The sequence below is a fragment of the Protopterus annectens genome, chromosome 13.part0 (genome assembly GCF_019279795.1).
Source record: "Protopterus annectens isolate FY-2018-M chromosome 13.part0, PAN1.0, whole genome shotgun sequence".
NCBI lineage: Eukaryota > Metazoa > Chordata > Ceratodontiformes > Protopteridae > Protopterus > Protopterus annectens.
This window is the reverse complement of record NC_056747.1, coordinates 1,220,804,107-1,220,819,146: the sequence shown is the minus strand read 5'-3', so window position 1 is coordinate 1,220,819,146 and position 15,040 is coordinate 1,220,804,107.

The window sequence follows — 15,040 nt, the reverse complement described above, 5'->3', positions numbered from 1 at the left end:
GCTTTATTTTCTGAAAAACAAAACAAATATATATATATATATATATATATATATATATATATATATATATATATACTTGTTTTCCTGCCTTCCTAAACTAGTATAGTCCACTTTTCAGGTTAGTGCTGCATTCAGGGCTGTGTTACAAGTTTCTGTGTTTGCACATGCCTTACTTGGATAGAAGGAAGTTTCTCTGTTCACCTGTGAAAGAAGGGAGCTTTGAGCAGCCTATCTGTCCCTGGAGGAGTGGTTTCAGCCCAGAAATTAGTAGTTTATTGGCTATTTTGGGCTAATTTCTATCTCTTTCATTTCCCTGCTATAAAACCCACATTAACGCGGTTTTGTTTGCCCAGCAGTGCCGGTTAGCTAGGGTATAACTATTCCCGGCTCCACAAAGTCTAGTCTTCAATTTTTCCCTTGGAACTAGACAAACTTTCAACTGAAGCACTCAAACCATTCACTTCTCAGCCCAGGACTTGCTCAAAACTCATAGCAAGCACTAATAAACCTTTGCACTAGACCCCCCCCCCCCCCATACTGTAGAGAAGGACGAGGTTCTCTATTTGACCTCACCAGCCTATCAGTAAAACAGCTCCCTGTACCTATCCAGGTATGTCCAAAGGGCAGTTTCAGGTGTACTGTCTGGTCCAACTGGTGAATCTGGGCATTTTGAGGCAATGTTACAACTGCCTCATGTACACAGACAACCCTCTTCTCCTACCACCAAACACTAATACATGCGAGAGATGCAATTATACAGCCAAACTGGAGGCTAAGCTCTCTCAACTCAAGACTGGACCAGACAGTCAAGAGGAGAAGGGCATTACTTGCATCACACCAACAGTCTCACATAGACCTATGAAACCTGCACTGGCAAAAAACACACATAAATACACAAAAACATGCTTGGAGGCTCTAAAGAAAAATCTGCAAAAGCAACAGAGACCTTCAAAGCAGACATCCAAGCAGCCTCCACCCCCCCCCCCCAACACAAACCATGAAACACATACTTCAAAAAACCAGTGTGCCATGAAATCACAGCCCTTAAGGCAAAATAACATACCCAACACCCTAGTAATAGGTGACTCTATAGTCAGGCACACTGACATCCCACTGACTAGACTGAACAAGAAGAAGGTTACTGTTAGCTGCCTGTTGGGTGCCAGGATCCTCCACATAACACAAGCACTCAGGTCACTCCAGGAACAAGTACAAATATGACACTGTCATTGACCATGTTGATGTGAATGACCTGAGCTGTACCTCCCTGGACTACATGAAAAGAAACATGGAAGAGCTCTCTGATCACGTAGCCCAGGCCGGTATGACCCTGAGTTGCATCCTGCCCTCACCAAGAATGATTCCACGGTATAAAGAAAAATTATCAATTTCAACAACTGGCTAAGCTTCTGGTGTCATTCAAAGGGGATCCAGAGTCTGTCAGCCTGGGATGACATGCCCGACAAGCCAAGCTGCTTCGCTACTACAGACAGCTTGCACCAGTCACCGTTAGGCTTTTGAATACTGGCCAAGGTTCTTGCCACCCCCATAGTGCCTTTTTTAGGCAAGGCTCAAAAGACAAACCCATCACCGTAAATAGCACAAGTAACAAAAAACTGAGGGTAATGCTACTCAATGCCAGAAGTCTAAACCTCAAAATGCACGCACTCGAGGCACTCCACAGTATGGAGAAAATCGATATATGTGCAGCAACAGAAACCTGGTTTAAGGCACCAGAGAGCACCCCAGCACTACCAGGCTACAAATCATACCATACATTTCAGCCACAAAACCCAGACCGAAATACAAAAGGCAGGGATGTATCCATATTCATCAAGGATACCCACACCTCCAGGTTAGTGGCACAGCACGATGCTTCAGAGATCATCCATGTGCAGCTAACAATGGGCAGAACTGCAATTCAAATTGTAGCTTGCTACAGATCACCCACCATGTCTCAGGACCCGCATTCTGCATTTCTGGAAACAGTCGGAAACATAAAGGTCCTACCAAACACCCTGATATTGGGTGATTTCAATTACCCAAACATTAACTGGGTGAACTATTCAAGTACTAACTCCCTTGCCCAACATTTCCTAGAATTTATAAACTCAAATGCCCTGGATCAACTGGTCAAAACCCCCACCAGAGTTGACAACATATTGAACCTGGTCATCACCAACATAGGCGACAGGTGTTCCACACTGGAGGTGAACCCCTCACTGGTTAGATCTGACCATAAACTAATCACTCTGGATATCCACATTCCTCCCCCACCCCCAGTCAAAGAAACCATCGTGAAAACTTTTCAAAAGCAAACTTCACGTTAATTAAGACAGAGGTGGAAAGTTTCAAATCCCCCATGCTAAAGGATAACACTGCCCAAGTTGCAAAATCCTTTACTAATGCACTCTATGGGCACCTACAAGAATGCATGGATCATGCTATCCCAAGCAAAACCAAGACTCACTCCACCAAGAAAAGGAAACCAGTCTGGTGGACCCCTGCCATAAACAAGCTGCACAATAGGAGGAGGAAACTAGTACAAAAAAAGAGTAAAATCCCAGGTAGGGACAACATCCCTGATCAGTATCAGCAAGAAACTATGATCCCTCATAAAATCATCCAAGGCTAGATTCTAAAGAAAAATTGCCAAGGACTCCAAAGATAACCACAAGGTATTCTTTAGCTATGTCAAGAATCAAAGTGGCAATTCCCAGATCTGCTCAGAGTTAGCGCAGAATGGCACAAAATACACTGAACCGACCGATATTGCCAACATCCTGGCAGACAGGTTCAGTGCAAACTTCACCCCCAAAAGGGCCCATAACCATACCAGAAGAATGTAGTGCCCCTGAAATCACAGACACAGGTTAAAACAGCCCTCTCCAAAGCCAAAAACACTGCATCAATGGGACCGGATGGTGTCCCAGGCTGCATCCTACATGAGCTCAAAGATGAACTAACCCCTCACCTAAACACACTGTTCAAACTCAGCCTCTCCACAGGCTACATGCCCATAGAGTGGCGCACAGCACGGTTATTCCACTCTGCAAAGGTGGAGCCACAACAGGCCCCAGTAACTATCTCCCTATAAGCCTGACTAGCTTGGTCTGCAAGGCTATGGAGTGCATCATCATGGTTCATAGGTTCATAGGTTCATGGGTTCATAGGTTGGTACTAGGCTATCGGCCCTAGGGCCTATACAAGCCTCACCATAACAATTCCCTGGCTATTTCTTTCCACACTATTTACTTCCCTGGACCCCTGTCTAGCAGAGCGACTGACATGATCCCCGGGGTGAATTTCCTTTCTCCCATCCAATCATCAAGGTTCCTTTTGAAGAGGGCCAAAGAGGCGCCCTGCTTGACATGTATGGGCAGTCTATTCCAGAGTCTGGAGAGTCTCTGGGTCAGGAACCTATCCCTCCAGCATGTTTTGTTTATTGTGATGACAAGATTTAGATCCCTGGAGCATGTGGCTCTGAGGGATTGGGATTTCTTTAAATGTAGCATGTCCAACAGCTCTGGGTTTGACATGGCCTTGTATGTTAAGCAGAGATCGCCTCGGAGCAGACGATATGTAACAGAGTATAGCTGGAGTTTTTTAAGGCGGTCAGCATAGGGCATCTGCTTTAGGCCTGTGATTCTTTTAGTGAGGTATTTCTGTGGCCTTTCCAATTGTTGCAGATGTCTTGAGAGGTACATACCAAATGGGGCATTGTATTCTATAATGGGTCTAATGAGGGATGAGTACAGTGGGACGATGACCTCCTTTTTTCTGGATGAAAAGCCCTTAGTGATGAGATGTGCCACATAGAAGGATTTCCTGACTGTTGTGGCGATGTGGTTATTGAAGGTGAGACCACTGTCCACCTGTGTCCCTAAGTCTCTTATCACACTTTCGGTGTTTAGTGTACTGCCACCTATGTGATAATTCATGGGTACATGATTTTCCCAAAGGGGATAACTATACATTTCTTGGCATTGAGCTTGAGCCCATGGCTCTGGTACCAAGCATCTGTTTCTGTAATGCCCTTTTTAGAGTATCCACATCATTTGGGGATTCAATAATGACTCCCAGTTTGCAGTCATCTGCAAACTTTGTTAGCCAGAGTCCCTTAGTGTTGGCCTGTACTTCAGAGAAGTAGATGCCAAGCAAGAGAGGTCACAGGACTGAACCCTGAGGTACTCCACTTGTCACTTGTCTGGAACTGGATTTGGAGTCAGCTACTTTTACAGTGTGGGTTCTGTCAGTAAGCCAGTTGGCAACCCATCGAGTGACATAGGGATTAATGCCCAGCTTAGTATGTTTATCTATGATTCCAGAGTGGGTGATGGTATCAAAGGCCTTGGCGAGGTCCAGATAGGCTGTGTGGACTGCCTTACCCTCGTCCATGGCTCTGGAGACTGATTCAAAGAAGTCAATAAGGTTCAGGAGACAAGATGGATCTCATTAACAGAGACATTGGGAACCTCCAACACTGGACCCTACCCAGTTCGGCTTTGTTAATGGCAGATCATGCTTCCTAAACCTGGTGGACTTCTTTGAGACAATTACCAAGGCTATAGATGAGGTAAAGGTGGTCCACACAGCCTACCTAGACCTTGCAAAGGCCTTCGACACCATTCCCCATTCTGGTATTATAGACAAGCTCACCAGCCTGAACCTAAACCCCTACATCACACGATGGGTTGCCAACTGGCTCATGGACAGAACCCACATGGTAAGAGTTGTGGGAGCTATGTCTGACTCTAAACCGGTTACAAGTGGTGTTCCCCAGGGCTCAGTCCTTTGACCCCTCCTGTTCGGCATATACTTTTCAGAGGTAGAGGCAAGCACCAGAGGACTATGGCTGACCAAGTTCACAGGTGACTGCAAACTAGGGGCTATAATTGACTCTCTGGCTGACACAGACATCCTTCAAAAGGGTCTCACTGAGACAGATGCCTGGTGTCAAAACCATGGCCTCAAGCTAAATGCCAAAAAGTGCATAGTCATCCCCTTTGGAAAAAACAAAGTACCCACAAACTTCCACATAGGTGGTAGCCCCCTAAATACGGAAGACAAAATAAGGGATCTGGGGACCCAAGTAGATAGTAATCTCTCCTTTGATAATGACATTGTCAAAGTGGTTAGAAAATCCTTCTTTGTGGCCTACCTAATCACAAAAGGGTTTGCATCCAAATCAGAAGAGGTCATTGTGCCCCTCCATGTATCACTCATCAGACCCATCGTAGAGTACAATGCCCCATTTGGGATGTACCTTACAAGACACCTGCAACAGCTGGAAAGATCACAGAAATGCCTCACCAAGAGGATCACTGGCCTCAAACAGATGCCCTATGCAGCTCAACTGGAGAAACTCCAGCTGTACTCGGTTGCATACCGCTTACTCAGAGGTGATCTCTGCCTGACATACAAGGCCATGTCCAACCCAGAATTGATGGACATGCTCCACCTAAAGAAAACCATATCCCCTCGAGCCACACACTCTAGGGATCTAAACCTCACCACAACAATAAATAGGACGTGCTGGAGGGCTAGATTCCTGTCCCAGAGACTTCCCATGCTCTGGAACAAGATTTCTATCTACATTACACAGAGCTCCTCACTAACAGTCTTCAAGAGAAACCTTGATGAGTGGATGGGAAACAGAAAGTTTACCCCAGGGATCACTTCAGTGGCTCTGCTGGACAGAGGCACAGGGAACTAATCATAGGGGACGGCAAAAGCCAACACATTCTGGCTAGGCTTAGAAATGCCTTTGGTCAGATAGCCTAGTACCTACCTATGAACCTTTCTCCCCTTTTATTTTAGGTTTTATCCAGATTTCTTCAGCTGAAGGGTCCAGAAGTATACAAACCTCTTTGCTGCTGCCAGTGGTAGATCTCACTCACTTTCTCTCTCACACACACACATACACACACACACACACACACACACACACACACACACACACACACACACACACACACACACACACACACACACACACACACACACACACACACACACACACACACACACACACACACACACACACACACGCTTCAGAAAATGCATGCTAACACAAATCATTTAAAATATGTTCCTATTTTGAGCCTTTGTCACATTTATTTTAGGCTTATCCAGATACCTTGATCATATACATATTTTTGCAGAATGTCCAGATTTTTGCCTCATATTTTCCGTTTGCTGATCATAAAAAAAAAATGTGTTTTTTTGACAAACCACTTGGATGATCTAAAGATTAAAGTCACTAAATAATGATATGCATTTGAGTTTCAGATTTCATATCCTTCAGAAAATACATGCTAATACAAATCAGGTTACTCTTTTAACTTTCTACGTGTATAAGAGCAATATTTAAAATGTATCCCTATTTCTTTGCATTTGTCCCCCCCATTATGTCAGGCTTTGCCCAAATTTCTTGTGCTAATAGGTTGAGAACTATGCCTGAGGTTGAGAGGTACACAAAACTGCTGCTTCTGCCAGGGGATCGCTGGATCACTTTCACAATCTACTCTCTCTGTCTCTCACGCAGGCACACACGCACACACTAACACACACACACACACACACACACACACACACACACACACACACACACACACACACACACACACACACACACACACAAAATCCCTTTTGCTTTCATGCATGCACTCACACACAGACCGAAACATAAACACACATACACACACTTTTTCTGTTTGGTTTGATCAGTCTCTCTCTCTCTTAGTTTCATACACGTTTTATTTTAAAATTTTTTCTTTTTATTTTACACTTGCAGCAAAAGTGCTGCTTAGCACGTATAAAATAACAGCTCACTTGCTCTCACGTTCACTGACATGCACACATACACGCAAATAAAGACATAAACACACGCCGCCAATTTTTCTTTGTTTTCTTTTTTTTTCACATTTTACACTCACTAACCAGTAAAAGTGCTGCTTAGTGAGCGTAAAAAATGTCAGCCATTCAGTTTTCTCAGTCTGAGCTCCATGGCAGCTTGATATGCTGCCATGAAGCAGGCGACTCGTTTTTCAGCGGGCATTACTTGTACATTAATACCCTGCTGGAGAATGTTCATTCCCCAATCAGGTTGTTGATGTACAGTTTGCTCATTCTCTAATTAAGTTTAATAATCTAGTGTCTCCTGTATGATGAATAACTGTCTAATTACTTCCTGATCCCAAGTCATCCAGCCCCGCATTATGATGATGTAGTAGAAGGGAGAACAGCTCTGTAGTGGGTTGGCGTGTTTTCTGTAGCCTGCAGCAAACTTTATTACAAAGTAACCAGAATGCCGCACAAGTTATTCAGTCAGACAATACAAAAAATAAACACAGCTACATTCAAGTTGTTGTGTCTTTTGGCTTTTCCAGGTTAGGGGTTGCCACAGCAGAAATCTGGTCCATTAATGATTGGCATTAGATTTTTACATGCCGAGTTGCCAGCCCTGATGCACAACCTTCAATGAAGGTACGCCCATCCATGCATGTCTCCACACAGAAGACGCTTTAGCTGAGAATCGAACAGGACAACGTCTTACTGTGAGGCGACAACGCTACCGCAGCACCACCACCGCAGTTCGGGTAACAAAACTAAGATGGAACAGGAGTAGATTATTAATAAGGTGCATAGTGCTTGTCATACAGTATAATAAACAGATGTAAAACTAATAGATTGTTGTCTACCAATGGATTGGTTTATCACTTTTAGAAACAAACTAGAGAAGTGTGACTCGCATACATTCTGGATTTGTCCAGAATACCAGTTATAGGAAAAAAAAATAAAGATGGAAAGAAAAGAAAGAGAAAACATAGGAGTGTGAAGCATTTTTATCATTTTTGAAAGTAGGTAAAAATACTTAGCACTGTTGAATAGACAGCAGTATACCTTTTAACTTCTTTGATTAAGATTTCTGGACAAAAGCAAAAATAATTGGGGAACAAAGAATCAGATCAAGGACAGTTTTAACTATGTCTCTAATTCACTTAAAAAGTTAATAGAACAACAGATTTGTCATTAACATGCATGTCTATTGGCATTATTGACTGACTGCAATTCTCAGTGATTTACCAGAAATTCAAAACCTTTACAGGTGACAGAGCAAGCCTATGAGGCAAAATAAAGGACAGCTGAGAGGTATGGAAAGAAGGCAAAATGAAGTAGTGCTGTGTGGAATTAACAAATTTGTAAGTTGTTATACAATTCAGTATAAAAGAAAATCTCTATCACACTATAGTAAATAGCTGTCTGCTATAGAATGATCACTTTACTGCGTCTTCATTTTCACAGATGTGCAAATTATTCCAACTGTCTTTTTTTAGCACTAATTCAGTACTAAATCCTTGTGGTATGGCATACAAATGCACTGTACAGTAGTTCTGTCATTGATGTGATTGACACATTGATAGTTTTCTCCCTAAAATCCATTAGTAGACAATGATTTATTAGTTTTACATCTATTTTATTATACAGTATGCCAAGCTCTATATGTGTTATTATTTTCAATTGTTAACTGGGTAGGAAGACTGGTCCAAGGACATTTTTCAGCAACAATCCAAGCCAAAATGCAAGACACAATATAACAGCAAAATACATTTTTCACATGATTTACACAGTGTATACTAGAAAAACAAAATAATAACAGTGTATACAAGCATAAACAAAACAATAACAGAGCAATATTTGTCTGTTGTCCACTTTTATATATCAATATCTGGATAAATACATTACATAGTGTAACAATTGCCATTTGCAGAATGTCAGGTATGTTTTTTTTTGCAATGACAGTAGCTATATTAGGGTGGGAGTGACTGCAGAACTAAGTAGCCTACTAGGCTAATGCACTATGCTGTAGCTGACAGGGGCCTGGGTTTGAGATGTGACAGGGGTGATTATTTACATGGTCTAAATTATTGGCTAGGCTTGTAAGGGCCTCTAGGCCAATAGCCTAGTAACTTCCTATGCTCCTAAGAGCTATTACGAAAGAGTTTACCACATGCCAAACATCTTTAACCTTTTTACAGTTACAAATATACTCCTCAACAAGCTGATTTTTAAGAAGTCATTTGCAGAACTTGAGATCAGAAGCTAGCCTAATGTACTCATGAATTCAGTTCTAGCATGCTGGTGCAATTTTGAAGTATGCATTTTTCAGTGGATAGTTTGAAGGGTGGTCTTACCATTTGCAAACCCTGTGTTGATCTTAAGAAATTTGTAGCTTCTTTGATTTGTGGTAAATGCTTGAGAGTTAGACAATAGCAGTTTGCATATCAGTCTACCAGGAAGAGAGGCAGATCTAGAGGCAACTAGTAGTCCATTCCATTTCTGAATCATGGTGCAGTGGTCCTACATGGGACTGTCCTGATGCATTAACCTGAGCACTTTGTTCTCAGTGGTTTAGATTAGGATAATGTTTTGGGCTGACTGAACTGTTAAAATAGGTAGTCCATATTCTAATATATGTAAAGCACATGTATTGCTATAGCCTGCCTTGTCTCTGGGTTGAGAAAGTTAGATATTTTGCAAGAGAACTTTGGTTGCTAACATTTTCTGTTGTTTTTGATTGCTTGAAGGTTGAGGGCTTGGTCAGTTATAATCCCTGGGTATTTTTGTGTGGTAGCGACAGGAAAGGGGGTCCCTGAGAGGTCTGAGATGGATAGCAGAGTATTTTGTCTAAGATTCTGCGTAGTTCCTAGTAACATGATATTGGTTTTGTTAGTGATTACTGACAATTTGCTGGTGATTAACCAATTCTATATACATTTGAAATGTTCATTGAGCAATGATTTAATGTCAGATGAGTGTGTTGCTGCAGCAATAAAGACCATGTCATCTGCATATAGTGTGCAGATGCTGTTTGGGAGGTCCCATGGTAGGTCATTTACATATAGTGAGAATAAAAGAATCCCTTGTACTGAATCTTGTGGGACTCCTTTATCAATGTTACCAGCCAGGTGATCTTCTTCTGTGGTTCTAATAACAACAGTTCTGTTTGCCACTTAATTATGAAACCAAAAGGTCATGTTCTATGAAAACCCATAGAGTTCTAGTTTGTGCCGTAGGTGGGTATGGTCCACTGTTTCAAAGGCTCTTTTAAGATCCAGGAATATAACTCCTTTTAGGAGCTCTGCTTCCATGTTCTTATAAATTGGATGTATAAGTGACTTGATAGCTGTGAGGCTACTGTACCTGCGTGGAAGCCATGTTGTTTATTACTTGGGGTGTTGCACTTAGACATGTACTCTAGTATTTGTTCATAGATGAACTTTTTAAGTATTTTGGCTAATGGACAGAGATTTTCAATGAGTCTAAGGTCATTGGCTGAGATGGCATTGTGCACTCTGGGAAGGGGAATAATATGGACATCTTTAAAAGTATAGGGCAGGGTACTGGTAGTGAAAGTGAAGTTGAAAATATGTGCTACTGGCTTGCAAAGGCATTTGTCTCTTTGCTGTAAGATAAGGGGGTGTGTTTGGTGAGAAATATGCAGGTCAGTTGACTTTATCGAGCTTTTTCTGTGACTTATTTTGAGGTGACATTTGTGAAGTAGGGTAGAAGATGAAGGTGGTAGGTTGCTGATAAATTGTTGGGAGTCTGCTGTGGGTGGGCTGGCTATGTTTTTTGATATTTCTTTTGATAGTTTGGCAATGGATTAAGGTTGTCTATCTTTCGGAAGAGTTTGTTGTTAGCAACAGGTTTGATTGTCTGCCAGGATTTTTTGAGGGTGCCAAGTGAGTTTATTTGTGTATTCTTGATTACTGAGATTTAACTGTTTTGGATAGGGAGCTAACATCCAGCTCTGAGTTTGCAATGTACACTATGAAGGTTTAAGTTGAGTGGGTCTGATTTGCAGTTATTCCATGCTTTATTTCTGAGGGTTTTTATTTTTTTGAGTGCATTTCTGGAGACTCTGGGGGTGATAGAGCTCTGCTTAGATGACTCTAAGAATCCATCTTGGGCCAAGCCTTGGCTCTTCATGATACTTACTGATTTATAGTCTGACTGAGTAACTGATTGTGCTGCATTCTGCTTACTTTCTAATAAAATCTGCTACAGACTGCAGAAAGCATGCCAACCCAGCACAGAAGTGCTCCCCCTCTAATGTATCATCAGATGGTAGGGTTGTAGGAGATAGAATAAGGAAGGAATTGAACAGTTGCTCAGCATTCAGTAAACAGAAACACCAGTTTATTAAACTTAATATAGGGCCACTGAAGCAACTAAACTAAAAACTATGCATTTAGAATAAGAAAGCCCACTTAAGATTAGGACTTAATTATAGCAACAATAAATGGCAAAAAAAAACTTTGCAAAATTTGCACTTAATCTTTCACTCTCCAGCATGGGTATAAGAATTATACAACAAATGCCTTGAGTATATTAAGCATGTAAGTTGAAAGATGGACGTAGCAATAAGGATATAACTAAAGAATGGATATTTTTTGAAGACATATTTATTTATTTATTTATTTAAGTACTAGGGAAGTAGCCTTGGTGTGAGTGTAAGAGATGCATGGTAATATGACAGAGGAAAACATTCTGTGCTAGATTCCAAAAGAGTTGCTCTCAGTGTAAGTCTGTCCTGATTCTAAAAGGCTTAATCTCAGTGTAAGTGACTTACTTCATGTAAGTAATATCTATAAACAGGCTTGCAGAGTGGGCCAGATTCTAAAACATCTGCTCTCAGCCTGCTGTCAGTGCAAGTGGTCACTTACACTAAGAGCAAGTGTTTTGAAAGCAGGCCCTCTGTATTAAATCCGTGTACTATACCTGCTCTTTTTTTCTTGCTGTTATGGTTAGCATGAATACATAATGGATATCAGCTAGACCTGATAGGTATATTAGATCATATATAAAAGACTATAAGGAGGGAGAGCCAATCTTTGTACAGTGAAATCATCAGTCATGATGACGGTTTTCTGACTAATAAAGGTAATGCCTTTTGATATGTTACAACCAAATAGATTGTGGGAGATCAGATATTCTGTTTTCTCATCTCCTGTTGGTTATTCTGATAGGTATTTCAGGTGGCAGGTGGCTGAATCTGAAAATAATACAGGCTGACAATGTGTGAATAGGGAATGCGCAGAGTATAGAGAAGAGTTGGATGATCAAATGAAATAAATGATGTGTGATATGAATGAAATGTACTACTTATGTTTCTCAAGCTCTACAGGCCACACAAAGTAGTGGATTACTTAAAAATAAGTCTGACCAGAGCAAAAGAAAGGATGTTTTCTGCATCCCTTATTGGGCAGTCTGATGGGTAGCTGATATATTTTAGAAAATATAGGGGCAGGAATGTAAAAGAGCTGAAGTACAAGTTTTTGAAATTGTGGTGCGTATCAAGAAGATGTGGTATTTAAACTGGCACTCCCCATTATGTTGAGTTCTAAATCGATAAGAATATAAAAAATAATAGAGTGGACAACGGCTAGTGTGTTATAATATTAGCTAAAAATAAGCAGAAAAGATTAGTTGTTTGAGGCAAGAGCAAATGGTGAATCTATCACTTGAATTTCAGGATAATGTCAGTGCAATGTGATGGACATAGTTGCCTGCTTGTTGACAGATGAGTTTTGAGGAAGAGGTTAGACAGACCATATTCCAGAACAGGATAACAAATAATAAAAGAAGAATAGGAAACTTTATAATAGGGGAATAATTGTGTAAATTGGTCTTAAACGTGGGGTGTATAAGTAAGGTTAAATGATAATGCAAATGTGTTGCTTGGTATTTTAACTATTATATATTTCTGTCACGTCATAATTCTGCATTTTGTATAGAAAGATAATAACTACTGTTGTGAAGAGAGAGTAACCCAACATTCCTTTTTCTGTGTTTAATGTAACTTGTAATAGCTGATACTGATATAGTTTATATTCCAAAATTAGTTAGCCATGTAAATATTGAGAATGTATGGTGAGAATAATATTTTTTTTAGATCTATCAGTGTAGCTATTATTAGTAAACCATATCGTTTTCTTTGTAAATGTTCTTTGTACTCTTTCAACAGATTTCATGGTTCATATATGGGCAATTAAATTTCCTTATCAGTAAAGTGTTAGAATTTTCTAAAGGTTTATCCAACTCACCAGGATAGTTTGAGTGGTTATCAGCTTTAATACTAGATCTGTGACAACACATAATAATTCTTATCTATTTTGTGATGTAACATGCACAAGGGAGCTATTTATAGTGAACAGGGAGGACTTTAGGTTTCCATGTACTATGAATAGGACCCAGCAACCTTGTAATCCATCATTTAAAGATTCATATTTACTATATTCTAGGAAACCAAGTATACCTGAATTCCAATATTCAGTAAGGGCTATAATAGCAAAATTCTCAATATCCATCAAAGCTTTTAGCTGTTTGTCTTTGTTCAGGAGACTTTGAGCATTGCAATAGTAACCTCATAAAACTCTGTAAGATCTTTTCGAGTTATAGTGGGGTTTTCCTACTTAAGAGCCTTTTCTAAAAAAGCTTGATAAAAAATTTGACTTTACTATAAACAAGTCCTGCCCCATTTGAATTAAGATATAATTTATAATGTTTAAACAGGCATGAGTCAAAAACATAGTCCTCCCAGTAAGTTATAATTTTGATGTTATAAACTAAAGATAACTGCTTAAGCCAAATAATTCCATTTACGTGGTTGTATTATTTCATTTAAAATCACTTGTACATCAGCTTTCCCAAACTCTTCAAGTAATGCTAGCAATTATTTTTTTCACATTCTAATTGAGTTTGATAAAAATCATTAGTGTCAACGTTACACTGCTTTACTGTATAATTATTTTAAGTTCAACAATTTTGGTAGATATGTGAAAACTTCTCCAAATTTTAGGCCAGAGAGTTAGCTTACAGTAATTAGTTCTGTATCAATGTTTACTGAGTGTGTCACTCATCTAGTCAGGATAGAATAGATACGTCTTTGTGGGTTCTGTTCAAGCAGCTTTATTATGTACAAACACATCAGGACTGAGGCTTAATAATTTTAACTTAGATAAACTTATAAAAAAATTAGCTATTACACTCATATATGCTCACTCTCTGGCTGCTCTCTCAAAATGGCACTGAAGCTAGCACGTGCTTGCTATTTATATGCACATGCCGACCTTGAAACGCTTCTTAAAGGTACTGCAAGCGCACACTATTCTACATCCTCTGTCTTTGAGAAATCATTCATGCAACATTGACAACATTAATTGACATGCAATCAATACAAATAATTCTTGGCCAAGCAATTATATAGAACTAAATACATATAAACAGTTATGCCCAGGTTGCTGTGTATTTCACACTAGGTCTGGAAATATGACCAAATCATGTGACATAGAAATTAAAATTCGGTCTAGCAACTGGGACTGTCTCTGCTGAATGTTCAACCTTAAGGACATCAGGAACATCATCAGGAATGGAAGTAGAAGTTAAGACGTGTTCTGCAACAGGAGCATTGTCTGGATTGCTCTGAAATCTGGAGTATGTATCACAGGAACAATACTGTAATATTGATTTTGGTACAGGAAGAGGATGTCTCCCATTTCTCCTGTACTCCACAACCTCAGACTCTATGAAGTAAGATCTCAGCTTGGTACATATACCTGTTACTTGACCAATCTGGAGAAAACCTTTCACCGTTTGTATCTTCACTGTCTCTCCTTTTTTCAACAGACAAAGAAATCTGCACAATTTATCATAACTGTAGTTCTGGAAAGAACCCTTTCTGAATAATTGGGCTCTAATTGTCATGTTGTTCTTAGCTTTAGGCCTCAACAAACTGGAACTAATAGTGTTGCTCTGGTTTGCCTGGATAGAAGTCTCTGCGCAGGTGAGCCAAGTATATCGTCATGCGGTATGTTTCTGAAACTGAATAAATTGAAAAAGACTTTGGTATTATTATGCTTTGACTTCTCTAGTAATTTCTTTGCACTCTGTACTGCATGTTCAGCTAGTCCACTTTACTGTGAATATTCTGGATTACTAGTAACATGTACAAAGTCCCATTCTTTTGCAAATT